Below are 13,720 nucleotides of genomic sequence, written 5' to 3' on the forward strand. Positions count from 1 at the left end.
GGGCGGCATGAGATGGATCTACATCAGAGGACATTGTTCTTTATTTTTAATAAAGGAATTGTCAAACTCATGTACTGTCTTTATTCACTTTTTGGACATCTTTGGTAAATGGGTAGGGGTACAATGTACCCCATACTCATTAACATAGGGGAGCCGGTATCTGGGGGCCTCTTCCCCACAGCCCAGAGTTGTGGGGAAGAGGCCCTTGTCCCCATCAACATGGGGATAAGGTGATTTGGGGTGGGGGGCAGAGCCATAGGGATGCATGTATGTCCGTATTTCATCCAAAAACGGATAGATGAAATAGGGGCCTAAGTCTAGGCTGAGCACTAGGAGAGAACAGTCCTACTGTAGCAATGCTGCAGAGTGTCTGCTGATAATGCAGGCAATATTAGCCAGTTCTTGGCTACGTCCTCCCCCACTTGAAATCTTTTGTCCTTCAAACAGGCAGGGATGCTATAAAGAACTAATCAATCAGCCTTATGGAAGATGGTTATACAACTTATACAACTTATAGCAAAATTAATCACAATTCAAACTTAACGAATGGTGACACACTTCTGGATTTTGCTGGAACTATTTATATACATGCTCAGTTAACTATATCAGTTTGTTGACAGGCCAGAGCAATCACTGTTGCCCACCCAGCAGTGTCAACGGTCGGATCAAGATCACCCTCTACCCATCTGACGACAGTGGGATCAGGCATAGAGGTTTGTCTTTTAATGGTAGGGATTAGTTCACCAGAGTTACCTTCTAAGATGGCAAGTTTCTTCGGGGGATTTATATTCTGCCTCAGTTTGATGGGCAAATGGTTTTCAGGCATCCAGCTTTAGGTTTCCAACTTTAGAAGGGTCACAAAGCTCCAATAGGGAATCTGTAGACAAGGCCACAGGGTTAAACCCGGGGACAAAAAGGTCAGCTTCTTCAATGGGGCTAAGAATAGGCACCTGATTTCCACTAACTTCTTCATCTGGCAATGATATTTTGGCCTCTGGAGAACAACCTGGCTCGGGTAGCAATGAGGCTCGATTCGCATTTATGCATGTTGCTTTTGAGCGTTTCTGCAGTGTTTTTTGTGGTGCTTGCCACGTTTTGTAGCAGCGTTTTTACAGCGTTCTTGCTGCGTTTTGCATTTTTTTTTAACATTTTTTTTTTTTTTTTAGACTGTATACAGTCTAAAAAAAAAAAAGTCAAAAACGCAAAATGGGTCAAAAATGCAGCAAAAACGCTGTACTTGCATTTTTGATGCTGGTCTATTGAATTCTATTACATGCAAAAGGCTGCATTTTGCATGAAAAAAAGTCCCTGACCCTTTCCAAAAACGCAGAGGTACAAAAATGCATAATGTGAACATGTTCCATAGGAACCCATGTTAAAAAATTCCCATGCATTTCTGCAAAATGCATCAAAAAACGCGTTGGTGTGAATGGAGCCTAAGTCTTCATCAACAAAACTGATCAAGTCTTCAGGAGATGGGCTGCTGCTTTCCAATTTCATTTCCTCAACCTTCCCAGGCTGTGGAAGGATCTCAACTCCTGAACTGGAGGTGCTCTCTCTTGCTCTTTCTGGTTCTCTTTCCTTCCTTGGAACACTGGTCTCCGCATCAACCTCTGAGGTCAAAGGCCACAACCAGTGCGGCACCATTTCTTCATGTTCGCTGTCTTCATTTTCCCTTACCACAAGTGGAATGGGAGGTCGCGACATGACCGAGTCTTGGGGGGGTGTCGGTTCTTGATGGGGTGGAGTGGATGTCTGAGGTACCCGAACAGCATTTGACAGAGGGAGCAAATGCTTTCGGTGCCACATCTTCAAGGGCCCTGCCTTTCCTTCAGATCTAATCTGGTACATAGGTAATCCGTGAGCTGCTGGCAGATGACATAAGGTTGGGGCTGCCAGCGATCTGCCAACTTATGCATTTCAGGTACCCCCAGATTCCTTAACAGGACACAATCTCCAGGTTCCAAGTTCTTGCACCCTTACTTTCAGGTCAAAAGTTTTCTTGTTTCTCATTTCTCTGGTGGTGGCATGTTCTACTGCCCTCTCGTAGGCTTGCTTCAGATTTTTTTCTCAATCTGTCTACATATCATTTGTGAGTCAAAGAAGTGTTATTGACAGATGTTCCGAAAGCCAGATCAATTGGGAGCCAAGCTTCTCTTCCGAACGTCAGTCTGTAAAGCAAGCATCCAGTAGCGTCACTCACAGTGCTATTGTAAGCACACACTACAGCTGCAATTTGGTTTCCCCAATGTTGTTTTTTCTCGGTGGGTAAAGTTCCCAACATGTTTAGCAAAGTTTGGTTGAACCTCTCCAGCTGAGTGTCTCCCTGGGGGTGGTAATGGGGAAGTCCTAGATTTTTTTTATCTCCAGTAATTGGCACAGTTGATGTATCAGTCGACTCAAAATGTTGGCAAATGATATAGATAGAGAGAGATATACCGTATTTATTGGTGTATAACATGCACAGGCGTTATAACATGCACCTACAATTTAAGAGGGAAGTTTTAGGAAAAAAAACTTTTTTTTTTTAATAAACCACTTTGAAGCAAAATAATGGTCAGTGCCCATCAATGCAGCCTGATTAGTGCCCATCTGCATCCTCAATGCAGCCTGATTACTGCTCATCTGCAGCCTCCATGCAGCCGATTAGTGCCCATCTGCAGCTTCAATGCACCCTGATCTGTGCCCATCTGCAGCTTCAATGCAGCCTGATTTGTGCCCACCTGCAGCTGCAGCCTGATCTGTGCCCATCTGCAGCCTGATCTGCGCCCATCTGCACCCATCTCCCATCAATGCACCTGCCTGATTAATGCCCATCTGCAGCCTCACCATCTCTCATCAATGCAGTGCAGGAAATCACTGAGCCGTCATCTCCTGTTTATTAGGCTCTCAGTCGGCAGTCACATACACAGTCCCGTCTCCGCCATCGGCATTGGACCAGCCCCTGTGATAGACAGAACACTGGTCCAATGCCGGTGGCGGAGGCAGGACTGTGTGTGTGACATGAGAGCCGAGTAAACAGGAGATGACAAATACGTAAATGGAAAGAATAACCACGCTTAGGATAAGGGTAGGGGGATAGGTTTGCTGCCTCCCCTAATGTTTCTCCCCTAGGGGAACACTAAATAATGGAAAAACAAAACAAAAAGGTGGGGTATGTGGCGCTACCTTAAAAATAAATAATAAATATAAAGGAATGTGACAAAGGGCTAGTAAGCCCCTAAAATGCACAATACATAAACAACCCGACCTCAGATGGTATCAGTGTCTCATGTATTGAAAAATCTGTGAAGTGTGTATACCAACAAAAACCATGTGCACCTAAAGGTGTAAGTGAACTTGCCATGCAAGATGGCTCCTGTTAGGCAGCCACAAAACACAACCTATAAGTGTGTGCTATATGTACTTGCGTAAACAGAGTGAGATGGTGACATGTGAGTCCCAATAGCTACACCAGAACATAGACCATAATAAGTCAAAATCAAATGATATAGCAAGAGTAAGTACCTAGTGAAAACACAATACAAATTAGGTGAACTAAATTAAGCCACTAACAAGCATGTCATGTCATAAGTGTCAAATATAATGCCCTGGTACATAAATTATACCAACATACCAGAATCAAGGCACATATCAAAACCATGTAAAAGTCCGTTGCAATAATGAAAATTGCGTTCACATGTAGGTGAAAATCTGACAGTTCATATGAAGTGTAGGTCCGGCAATGTTCAGATAAGGGCAAACAATATAATGGTGACTTGAGTGCTCACAATATCCTTGGGTGACTTTGTGCTCCCCCTCAAGGGTCCCCACTCACCGAATCCTCTCACCCCCTAAGGGGCAATGCGCATATGGGTAGGTCACTGTAGCCAATTCACCACGATAACTGTAATGTTTTCTCCGGAAACACGCCTCTAACTTCAGATGGGTAGGCCGTAATCCTTAATAAATCCCTTTCTCTTCCAGAGCCAGAGGACCCCGCAGCTTTAGATGTGACAGTCAGTGCAGGAGGAGGCGGAGAACGGGGAGGCGGAGCGCTAAGGGAAAACCTAGGGAAGCGGCAGCGTGACATCAGTAGCACTCCCCCTGGAACATGATAGCACCGGCTGAATCACGTTCCAAGGGGAGTGCTGGGCCTGTGCCCGGCAACCACTACACAAGCAGAAGGGAGAGTAGCCATTTCAGGAATAAAGGCAGACATTATAGGCGCAAAGCTGTGGGGAAAAGAAGAGACAAGCAGGGGTAAAAACAAGTGGTGGAATGAGGAAGGACAGAGGCAGACACGGAAGGATCATTCAACCTTCTGGAGCCTCAAGTTGATGAAGAGTCACATGTGGTTACTTCCAGAGTAAAAGGAGAAAATGCATGGACGTACAGGGGAGCTGGCGGAACATGCCAATCAGAGTGGCAACAGTGCAGCCAAAGATCTGCTGCCATATCATTGCCATTAGCAATAAGAAAGTCCTTGGAACTGGCAGGATCAACTTGGTATTTATTAGTAAAGAACATTACAATGCTGAAAAGCTTCTGCACACAGCTTTAGAATCGATTTAGACACAATAGTAGAAAAAACAAACATTTTGGGGGGTTTAATGATACTTTACGTTTATGATCTACCAGAACACCCAGATCCTTCTTGAACATTTGTATGCATCCTAAAATGTATTATGTATGCATGTTTTTAGCCCTCCAGTGCATAACTTTACATTGCTAAACATTAAAAACTTAATTTCCCACATAATTGTCCAATTAAATAGTGCACTGAGGCTTGTAAGTTGGAGACATCCTTTAAGGACATTATTCCACTACATAGCTTGGTGTCATCTACAAACACTGAAATGGTACTTTTAATCCAAAACTCTATGGTGTTAATTTACTAAAACTCAAGACTGTAAAATCTGGTGCAGCTGTGCATTGTATCCAACAGCTTCCAATTTCAGCTTGTTCAATTAAGCTTTAGCAAAAAAAAAAAAACTAGAAACTGATTAGTTTCTATGCAGAGGTGCACCAGATTTTGCACTCTCCAGTATTAGTAAATCAACCCCTATATTATTTATAAATGGGTTAATAAGTATTGGTCCCAATACTGAACCTTGGGGTACAACACTAATAACCTTAGACCATTCAAAGTATGAATCATTAACCACTGCTCTCTGCATACAGTCTTTTAGCTAGTTTTCTATCCATTTTCAAACTGAAATTTCTAAGCCTGTAGACTTTAAAGGAGACGTATAGCCAAAGCTATTTAGTCTATACTTCTATAGATCACAGGAGTTCAGTTTGCTCACAGAGTCGGTCCAGACCCAGAAGCCTGAACCGATAGCTGGCTCAGCTTCTCACCGATCTGCTAAGAGGCTGAGCTAGCCCCTCCACAGCCCAGTGCTCCAGTGAGCTGGGGGGGGGGCGTCAAAGCAGAGACTGACAGTTCCCGGCTCTCTGCTCACAGAATGCTGAAGATGATCTTTGATTACCCTTGATTATTAATGTTTTCTTGTTTTTCATAACCCATACTTCTCTTTTAACGTGCACATTAGGCATGTGTAGAGGAACTACTTTAAATTCTTTGGCAAAATCCAAGTATAATATATTCACAGCCACTGCTTTGGCTTAGGCCGGGTTAACGTTACAACATACAGCTGCTGGAATGCTTTATCTCTCCAGCACCTGTCCATTGTTGGCTGTGGTAGGGGGTAGTGTAGTTTGTTTTGTACAAACTTTATGTGAAGTGTACATAACACACAGTTCATTCATGGCAATGTACAATAGTGCGATGTGCTGCACTGCTGTACAGTGCCATGCAATTAAGCATGGCTTATTGCGATAAAATGCAGCTTTTCTGCATTTAATCACAGAATTCTGCAGCACAGCCCCAGGCTCTGTTGCAGTGTGAGTGGGAAATAATAGGAAACAATTGTGTCCTTGCAGTGAGAGACATTTTACAATGAAGTAAAAAGTCTGTCACCGCACACAGTGCAAATCCAGCCTAAGTGTTTGCTTACTTTCTCAAAAAAAAAATCTGATCTGTTCAGCAACTTCGGCCATTCGCGAATCCATGTTGATTGTTGCTTAAAATATTGTTTTCCAGAAAAAAAAACTTTTCTGTGTAGTCTTTTATTAAACTCTCCAGTATCTTCCCAACTATAGAAGTTAAATGAACTGGTCTGAAGCTACTTGATAAAGAAGTTTGATTCCTTTTTAAATATAGGCACCACATTGGCCTTACACCAATCCAGTGGTACAAAGCTAGTCATTAAAGGTCCCCAAAAATTAGAAACAATGGCTTTGAAATAACAGAGCTCAAGTGGTCCAAGTGCTCTATTCCCCTTTATTTTGGCTGAATGTTTCTGGACCATACCATATCAATTATGAGTCATTGTGGTTCATTTGGGGCTATGTCAATACTATACCTATGACAGACCTGGGCTCCCCCATTTTCTTTTGTATACATAGAGCTGGAGAAGGTATTTAATACATTTGCCTTCACTTTGTCTCTAGTCACCAACTCTAAATTATCTTGTAAACGGCCTACATAGTCAGAATTGACTTTTTTCTATTAATATACTGTTTTTTGGAGAATTTTCTTGCACCAGGTGCTTTATTCACCTTTACTTATTTTTTTTTACCTGGAAAAATCCTGCTGGCACATTGGAATAATGAAATGTGCTTCTCTTTTTTCTGAAACTGTAAATTCATATGATATTGCTTGAGAAAAGTGTGATGAATACTGATGTGCCAATGTCACTAAATGCAATCCTTTCCTATCTCTTGGCAGTGCGGCTGAGAGGAACTTTTGCTGAACAATCTAAATAGCATAGTGGCATTACACTTAGGCATTACAGCTTCTAAGTGTCCCATATTGGATCTATTCCAAAATGTCTGCAAATATTCTGTAGGTGGTAAAGGGAATGGATGACATAAGGAGAAAATAGGTAAAGGATGAGAAGCCCTCTAGCAAGCAAGTGTCCATATGTGAAGAATGCATTTCTAGAGAACATAGTTTCATAGTTGGTAAGCTGAATAAAGACACCAGTCCATCCAGTTCAGCTTGTGTGTGTGTACTGCATTTATGTCTCTACCACTTCCCATATCATTGTATATTGTGTTTAATAAGTCTAAAAGTTTTTGAAATTAGCGACACTTTCCGCTGAAACCACAGATTGTGGGAGTTCAACTTCCTTACTGCTCTAACATTAACCACTTGCCGACCAGCCGCCACAGTTGTACTGCGGCAGAATGGCGCGGCTGGGAGAAGCGATGTTACCTTATGCCCCCGAAGCCGTTGCGAGTGCCCGGTGATCGCAATGACCGGCGGGCTCCCACGATCGCTTGTGACATGACAAGAACCAGGATCTCTGTGTGTAAACACAGAGATCCCGGTTCTCTGAGGGGAGAAGAGACTGATCGTGTGTTCATAAGAAGTATAAACACCGATCTATCTCTTCCCCTAGCAAGTTCCATCCCCCCTTCAGTTGGAACACAGAGAGGGGACACATTTAACCCCTTGATCGCCCCCTAGTGTTAACCCCTTCCTTGCCAGTGACATTTTTACAGTAATCAATGCATTTTTATAGCACTGATGATTGCTGTATAAATGCCAATGGTCCCAAAAATGTGTCAAAAGTGTCCGATGTGTCCGCCATAATGTTGCAGTCACGATAAAAATCGCAGATCACCGCCATTACTAGTAAATAAATAAATAAATAAATAAAAATGCTATAAATCTATCCCCTATTTTGTAGACGCTGTAACTTTTGCACAAACCAATCAATATACGCTTATTGCGATTTTTATTACCAAAAATATGTAAAAGAATACATATCGGCCTAAACTGAGAAAAAATGTGCTTTTTTCTTAAAAAAAAAAAAGGGGGGGGGGGGGGATATTTATTATAGCAAAAAATACAAAATATTGTGTTTTTTCAAAATTGTCGCTCTTATTTTGTTTATAGCGCAAAAAATAAAAATTGCAGATATGATCAAAAACCACCAAAAGAAAGCCCTATGAAAAAAAAGGATGTCAATTTTGTTTGGGTGCAGCGCTGCATGACCGCGCAATTGTCAGTTAAAGTGGCGCAGTGCCAAATCGCAAAAAATGGCCTGGTCATTCAGCAGCCAAATTTTCCGGGGCTGAAGCAGTAAAGAACCCCTTACGCAGTTTAAGGTTAAACCACTTCTCATCCAAATTCATTGCCACGTGTCTTCTTGAGTAACCAGAGACTGAATAATATCCTTCCAATGTTAGAACCACCTATAAGATATTTTTATATCACTAGTGTTGGGCGAACCGTTTGAGCGGGGCAAACGTTTGGCCCGAACACTACCTGTTTGCTCATTCGCAGAACACCAAAATTTGCTGGTAGCTCAGCAGGATGTTCACTCGCTGAGTGCCCCACAATGCACTGTGTGCTTCAGTATATTCTAGGGCCCTACTTGGATGAAGCCTTGCACCGGACCACTTCGCCAATTAGCACTGTCAGAGCCCTGACTGGACAAAATGATGATGACTTTCTCCAATCACAGCTCAGTGCTCATAGTCCCACCCCACACTATAAAAGGTAAGTTCCAATAGAAAGATTTTGCAGTGTGATGGAGTGTTGATAGATAGAGCAGGGCTTACGGCAGTGTGAGTATAGTGTAGTGTGTTAGTGTAGTGTTTAACAAAGCATTACATAACATTTAGTGTTGTATACAGTGCTGTATGGTCTTTATTTTTTTTTTTGGTCGTTGCACAAGTTTGTTTTTTTTTGTTCCCTGCCTGCTCCTTTTTTTTTTAAATTGTCAGCCGCAGTTTTTTTTACTGTGATGCTGGTGCCCCCCCCACCCCAAAGCAACTTACCTACAAGGGTCTCTTCCCCACAACCCTGGGCTGTGGGGGTCTGCAGGCAGAGGGCTTATTGGAATCTGGAAGCCTTCTTTAAGAAGAGGGCCCCCAGATCCCAGCCCCCCCCCCCATGTGAATGAGTATGGTGTACATAGTACCCCTACCCTTTCACCAAAGAAGTGTCAAAAGGTAAAAAAAAAGACAGTTTTTGACAATTCCTTTATTAAAAAATAAAAAAACAATGTTCCCTGATGTAAATTCATTGTCAATCACGATACCAGCTGCCAACCCAGAAAAAAAATACATTAAAGAATTTGCTTGACTGTCAATTAAGGCAAATAATGCCTGGCTTGCCATGTAACAGTGCTTATATAGGCAAGGGCAGGACCACCTGGTGGCACTGCCCCTTGTGACACATCACTGACCTAGCATGCACTGTGATGTCACAAGGGGGTGGTGCCACCAGGTGATGTCGCCAGGTGGATCCACCCCTTACCTAAATAATAACTGTCAAAATAGCAATTCGGTGGTTTGCCATAGTTGACAGCGGAACTTTTTTTTAAATTATTTTTTGGGTGCAGTTTTCTGTCAATTTCTCCAACCCATCAGAAACTCCAACCACGTAAATTCTGGTTTATTTAAACCTTTAGTAATTGGAGATTTTGACAAATTGGTGGTTGGACACAACACCTGCAACGGAATAGAGTCTGGTACAGGAAGATTGAGCTGTTTTGACACCACAGCGGCTAACAAGGACAAAGTTGTCACCGCATCAGAGGCAGCCATTTTGTTGGCTAGTATTGGAGCCAAGTAAGAATTTCCCCTCATAATATTCTGCACCGGACTCTATTCCGTTGCCGGTGTTGTGTCCAACCACCAATTCGTCAAACTCCAATTACTAAGGGTTTAAAGAAATGGGAAGTTAAGTGGTTGGAGTTTCTGATGGGTTGGAGAATTTGACAGAACACCGGAAGTGGCGTTGCGATTGACGATAATTCTACATTGGACAACACATTTTTAATAAAGGAATTGTTGCCCCAAATAACGCCCCCCCCCCCATGTTTAGGGCATGTGGCCTGGTATGGTTCAGGAGGAGGGAGGAGGACTTCGTCAGTAGGTGTAAATGCAATACTTTTAAGGAGGTTCCATCTTTGATGATTGGGCCCCAGCTTCAGGAACACAGTCTGGTTAACGTAGTAGTAGGCCTTCGTCCCTGAAGCTGATCAGGTCTCTCACACCTCCTTCAGTAGACGGGGGCTGATGTTTTCGGTCTTAAATTCATTATTATTATACAGGATTTATATAGCACCAAGAGTTTATGCAGCGCTTTACAATATAAAAGGAGACAATACAGTTACAATACAATAAAATACAAGAGGATTAAGAGGGCCCTGCTCAGAAGAGCTTACAATCTAATAGGGTGGGGCACGTGGTACAAAAGGTTATAACTGTGGGGAATGAGCTGATGGAAGTGGTAGGAGATTAGTTGGAGACGTGATAGGCTTTCCTGAAGAGATGAGTTTTCAGGGATCGCCTGAAGGTAGCAAGAGTAGCGGATAGCCGGACCAGTGCAGGTAGCGAGTTCCAGAGGATGGGAGAGGCTCTGGAGAAATCCTGGAGATGAGCATGGGAGGAGGAAACGAGAGAGCTTGAGAGTAGGAGGTCTTGAGAAGAGTGGAGAGGATGATTTGGGTAATATTTGGAGACAAGGTTGGTGGTGTAGCTCGGGCCAGAGTTGTGAATTGCTTTTGTATGTTGTGGTTAGTATTTTGAATTTAATTTGCTGGGTGATTGGGAGCCAGTGTAGGGATTGGAGGAGAGGGCTGGCAGACACTGAGCAGTTGGTAAGGTGGATAAGCCCGGCAGCAGCATTCATGATAGCCTGAAGAGGGGATAGCCTATGGAGAGGCAGGCCAATGAGAAGGGAGTTGCAATAGTCAAGGTGAGAAATAACAAGGGAGTCAATGAGGAGCTTGGTGGTTTCATTTGTTAAAAAGGGTGATTTTTAGAGATGTTACGGAGGTGAATTCTACAAACTTTTGGCAAAGATTGGACTTGGGGCTGAAATGACAAGTTAGAGTCCAGGATTACACCTAGTACCCTGGCATGAGGGGAGGGACTGATAGTTGCATTGTTGATTTTGATGGAAAAGTCATGGAGGGGGGCACGTGCAGGGGGGAATATTAATAGCTCAGTTTTTGGGAGATATAGTTTAAGGAAGTGGTGCGACATCCATGCTGATATGTCAGTTAATAAGTTAGTAGTGCGAGAGGAGACTGAAAGAGTGAGGTGAGGAGTAGACAGATAGATTTGGGTGTCATCAGCGTATAAGTGGTATTGGAAGGCATGGGCGGTTATCAAGTGACCTAGTGAGGAGGTGTAGATAGAGAAGGGGTCCAAGAACAGAGCCTTGAAGGACCCCCACAGAAAGAGGCAATGGAGAGGAGAAGACAGAGTTGTAGGTGACACTGAAGGAGTGCTGTGTAGGCAGAGAACCAGGATAGAGCAGAATCGGAGGCCAAGGGAATGTAGTTTATAGAGAAGGAGTGGGTGGTCAACAGTATCAAAGGCCGCAGAGTGGTCAAGTAGTCAGAGAGGTCATTAACCCTCTCATTGAGAAACAAAATCTCCACTTTTGAATTGGAAGGATCTGTTCTTTCTCTTTAAATATTGCAGGGTCCTAGGTTAGTTTTTGGCATTAGAGGCTCAAATCAGTGAGGCATTATTTCCTCATCTTCCACCGTCAAAGGTGACTGCTGGCGCAACTGGGTTTTGAGAGGTGTCGATTTACTACTCAAGGGAGTTGTTGTCTGAGGCACTTGGACAGCGTTATAAAGTGGAAACAGGTGGTTCCGATGCCACATCTTTAGGGGGCCTGCTTTCCATTGGATCTGATACACCGGTATAACGGGGAGTTGCTTGCAGACAATGTAAGCTTAAGGTCGCCAGCGATCTGCTAACTTGTTCTTCCCAGGCACCCCTAAGTTCCTTAACAACACACGATCCCCAGGTTGGAGATCCTGCACCTACACCTTTAACAAGAAAAGAAAATCCCCCTTCATTGGGACTTTGTAGGCAACAATCACAAATAAGTAGATCAAAAAATATATTTATTGTGTATACATAAAATCATTTGATCATTCACAAATGAAATGATCATTTTTTAAAAGACATATACATAGTTCATAATAAAAAAAAAGACAAAAAAAAAACATGACAGGTTACATGGTCTGCATGACATGAAATATTACTCTCCGGTATAAAGTAGTCTCTGGTACTGAGGCGTTTCTGGTTCAAGCACCTTCGTCAGGAGTATTGGTAAGAGTATATGCAGTCATAATTTTGTCTTACTAAAAAAATAGAAAAAACATATATCATAGCAACAAAACATGGATATTGGCAACCATGAGGGACGAATGGACAACAATTGCTGTATGCGACACCTACTATGCAAATTGTTCCATCATGCAACTTGAAAAAATGAATGAATGAAGCACTGCCAGCGGAGGTGTCGACAGATGTCCACCAAGAACACCAGTATCGCACGGTATTATCAGAGGGAAAAACTTGTTTATTTGATTTGCCTGGTGATCACAGGGAGTCATATGTAGCAAATTGCAAACTACTGTGTAGACAAGAGAAAAGAAAGAAAGAGTGAAATAATAAGGGCAAGAAGGGTGAGATAAAAGTGAGAGATCACCTTTAGGTTGAAGAAGTGTCTTTTGTTTCTTTGTTCTCGAGAGGTGGAATTCTCTACTGCCTTCTCATGAGCCTGTTTCAGGTTCTTCCGCAATCTATCAACATATCCCTTGTAAAAGGCCAAGGAAGTGTGATCAATAGATGTGCCGAAAGCCAATTCGACTGGAAGCCGTGCCTCTCTCCCGAACATCAGTCTGTAAAAGGAATAACTAGTAGCGTCATTCACCCTGCTTATTATAACCATGAACAATGGCGGCAATGTGGTTTCCCCAATGCTGTTTCTTCCAGGGTTCCTACCATGTTCAGTAAAGTATGGTTGAATCTCTCAGGCTAAGGGTCCCCCTGTAAGAGGTATGTCATTGATTTTTTTAAGCCCAGCAACTGTCAAAGCTAGTGTACAAGTTTGCTTTCAAAATCTCTGCCTTGGTTGGAATGTACCCCTATCGGTAAGCCATAATGGGATAAGCTTGAGCATATTGGGTGAAGCGTATTCAGGCTCTAGGCACAGAAAGTCAATGCAAACCAACTCCATGGGCCAAGTATACAAAAAAATAGAACTGCTGTTCCAGGTTTATGAGATAAGACTCGTTGGAATATCTCATGGAGTGCCAGCCCCGGCCCGCCTCCATGGGAACCTGAATAGAAGAAATAAATGGGTGCACATCCAGAACTTCCGATTGCCTTTTATTGTTCACAAAGATAACACCAAGAACACCAAACTGTGATCACGTAGACGTGTTTCACACATACATAGTACGCAATATTCCAACCAAGGCAGAGATTTTGAAAGCAAACTTGATGTTATCTTTGTGAACATTAAAAGGCAATTGGAAATTCTGGATGTGCAGCCATTTCTTTCTTCTATTCAACTCCATGGGCCATTGACTTTGCAGATGTCCCTTGTGTGCAGCTCTTACTGGTAGAGTTTTTCTTTGGATACACGGGAGACAAGAGTGATAGTAACTTTCTACCTCTCTGACTAACCAGAAAGTTCTATCTGGGCCTAGGTGTCCATGTTCATCATGTAATGCTTCTAGCACAGTTAGCCGGTGTTTCACTGGAAGCAATAACTGCCTCTGAGGAAGGGCCTCTCCTGTATAACAGTCCATCCAGTGGTGTATTTAGGTTTTGTGCTGCCCTAGGCCTGACTAAACTTGGGCACCCCTTAATTTAAATATGACCCACCCCTTTCTGTCAAGGC

The sequence above is a fragment of the Aquarana catesbeiana genome, linkage group LG04 (assembly GCF_042186555.1).
Source record: "Aquarana catesbeiana isolate 2022-GZ linkage group LG04, ASM4218655v1, whole genome shotgun sequence".
Taxonomy (NCBI): domain Eukaryota; kingdom Metazoa; phylum Chordata; class Amphibia; order Anura; family Ranidae; genus Aquarana; species Aquarana catesbeiana.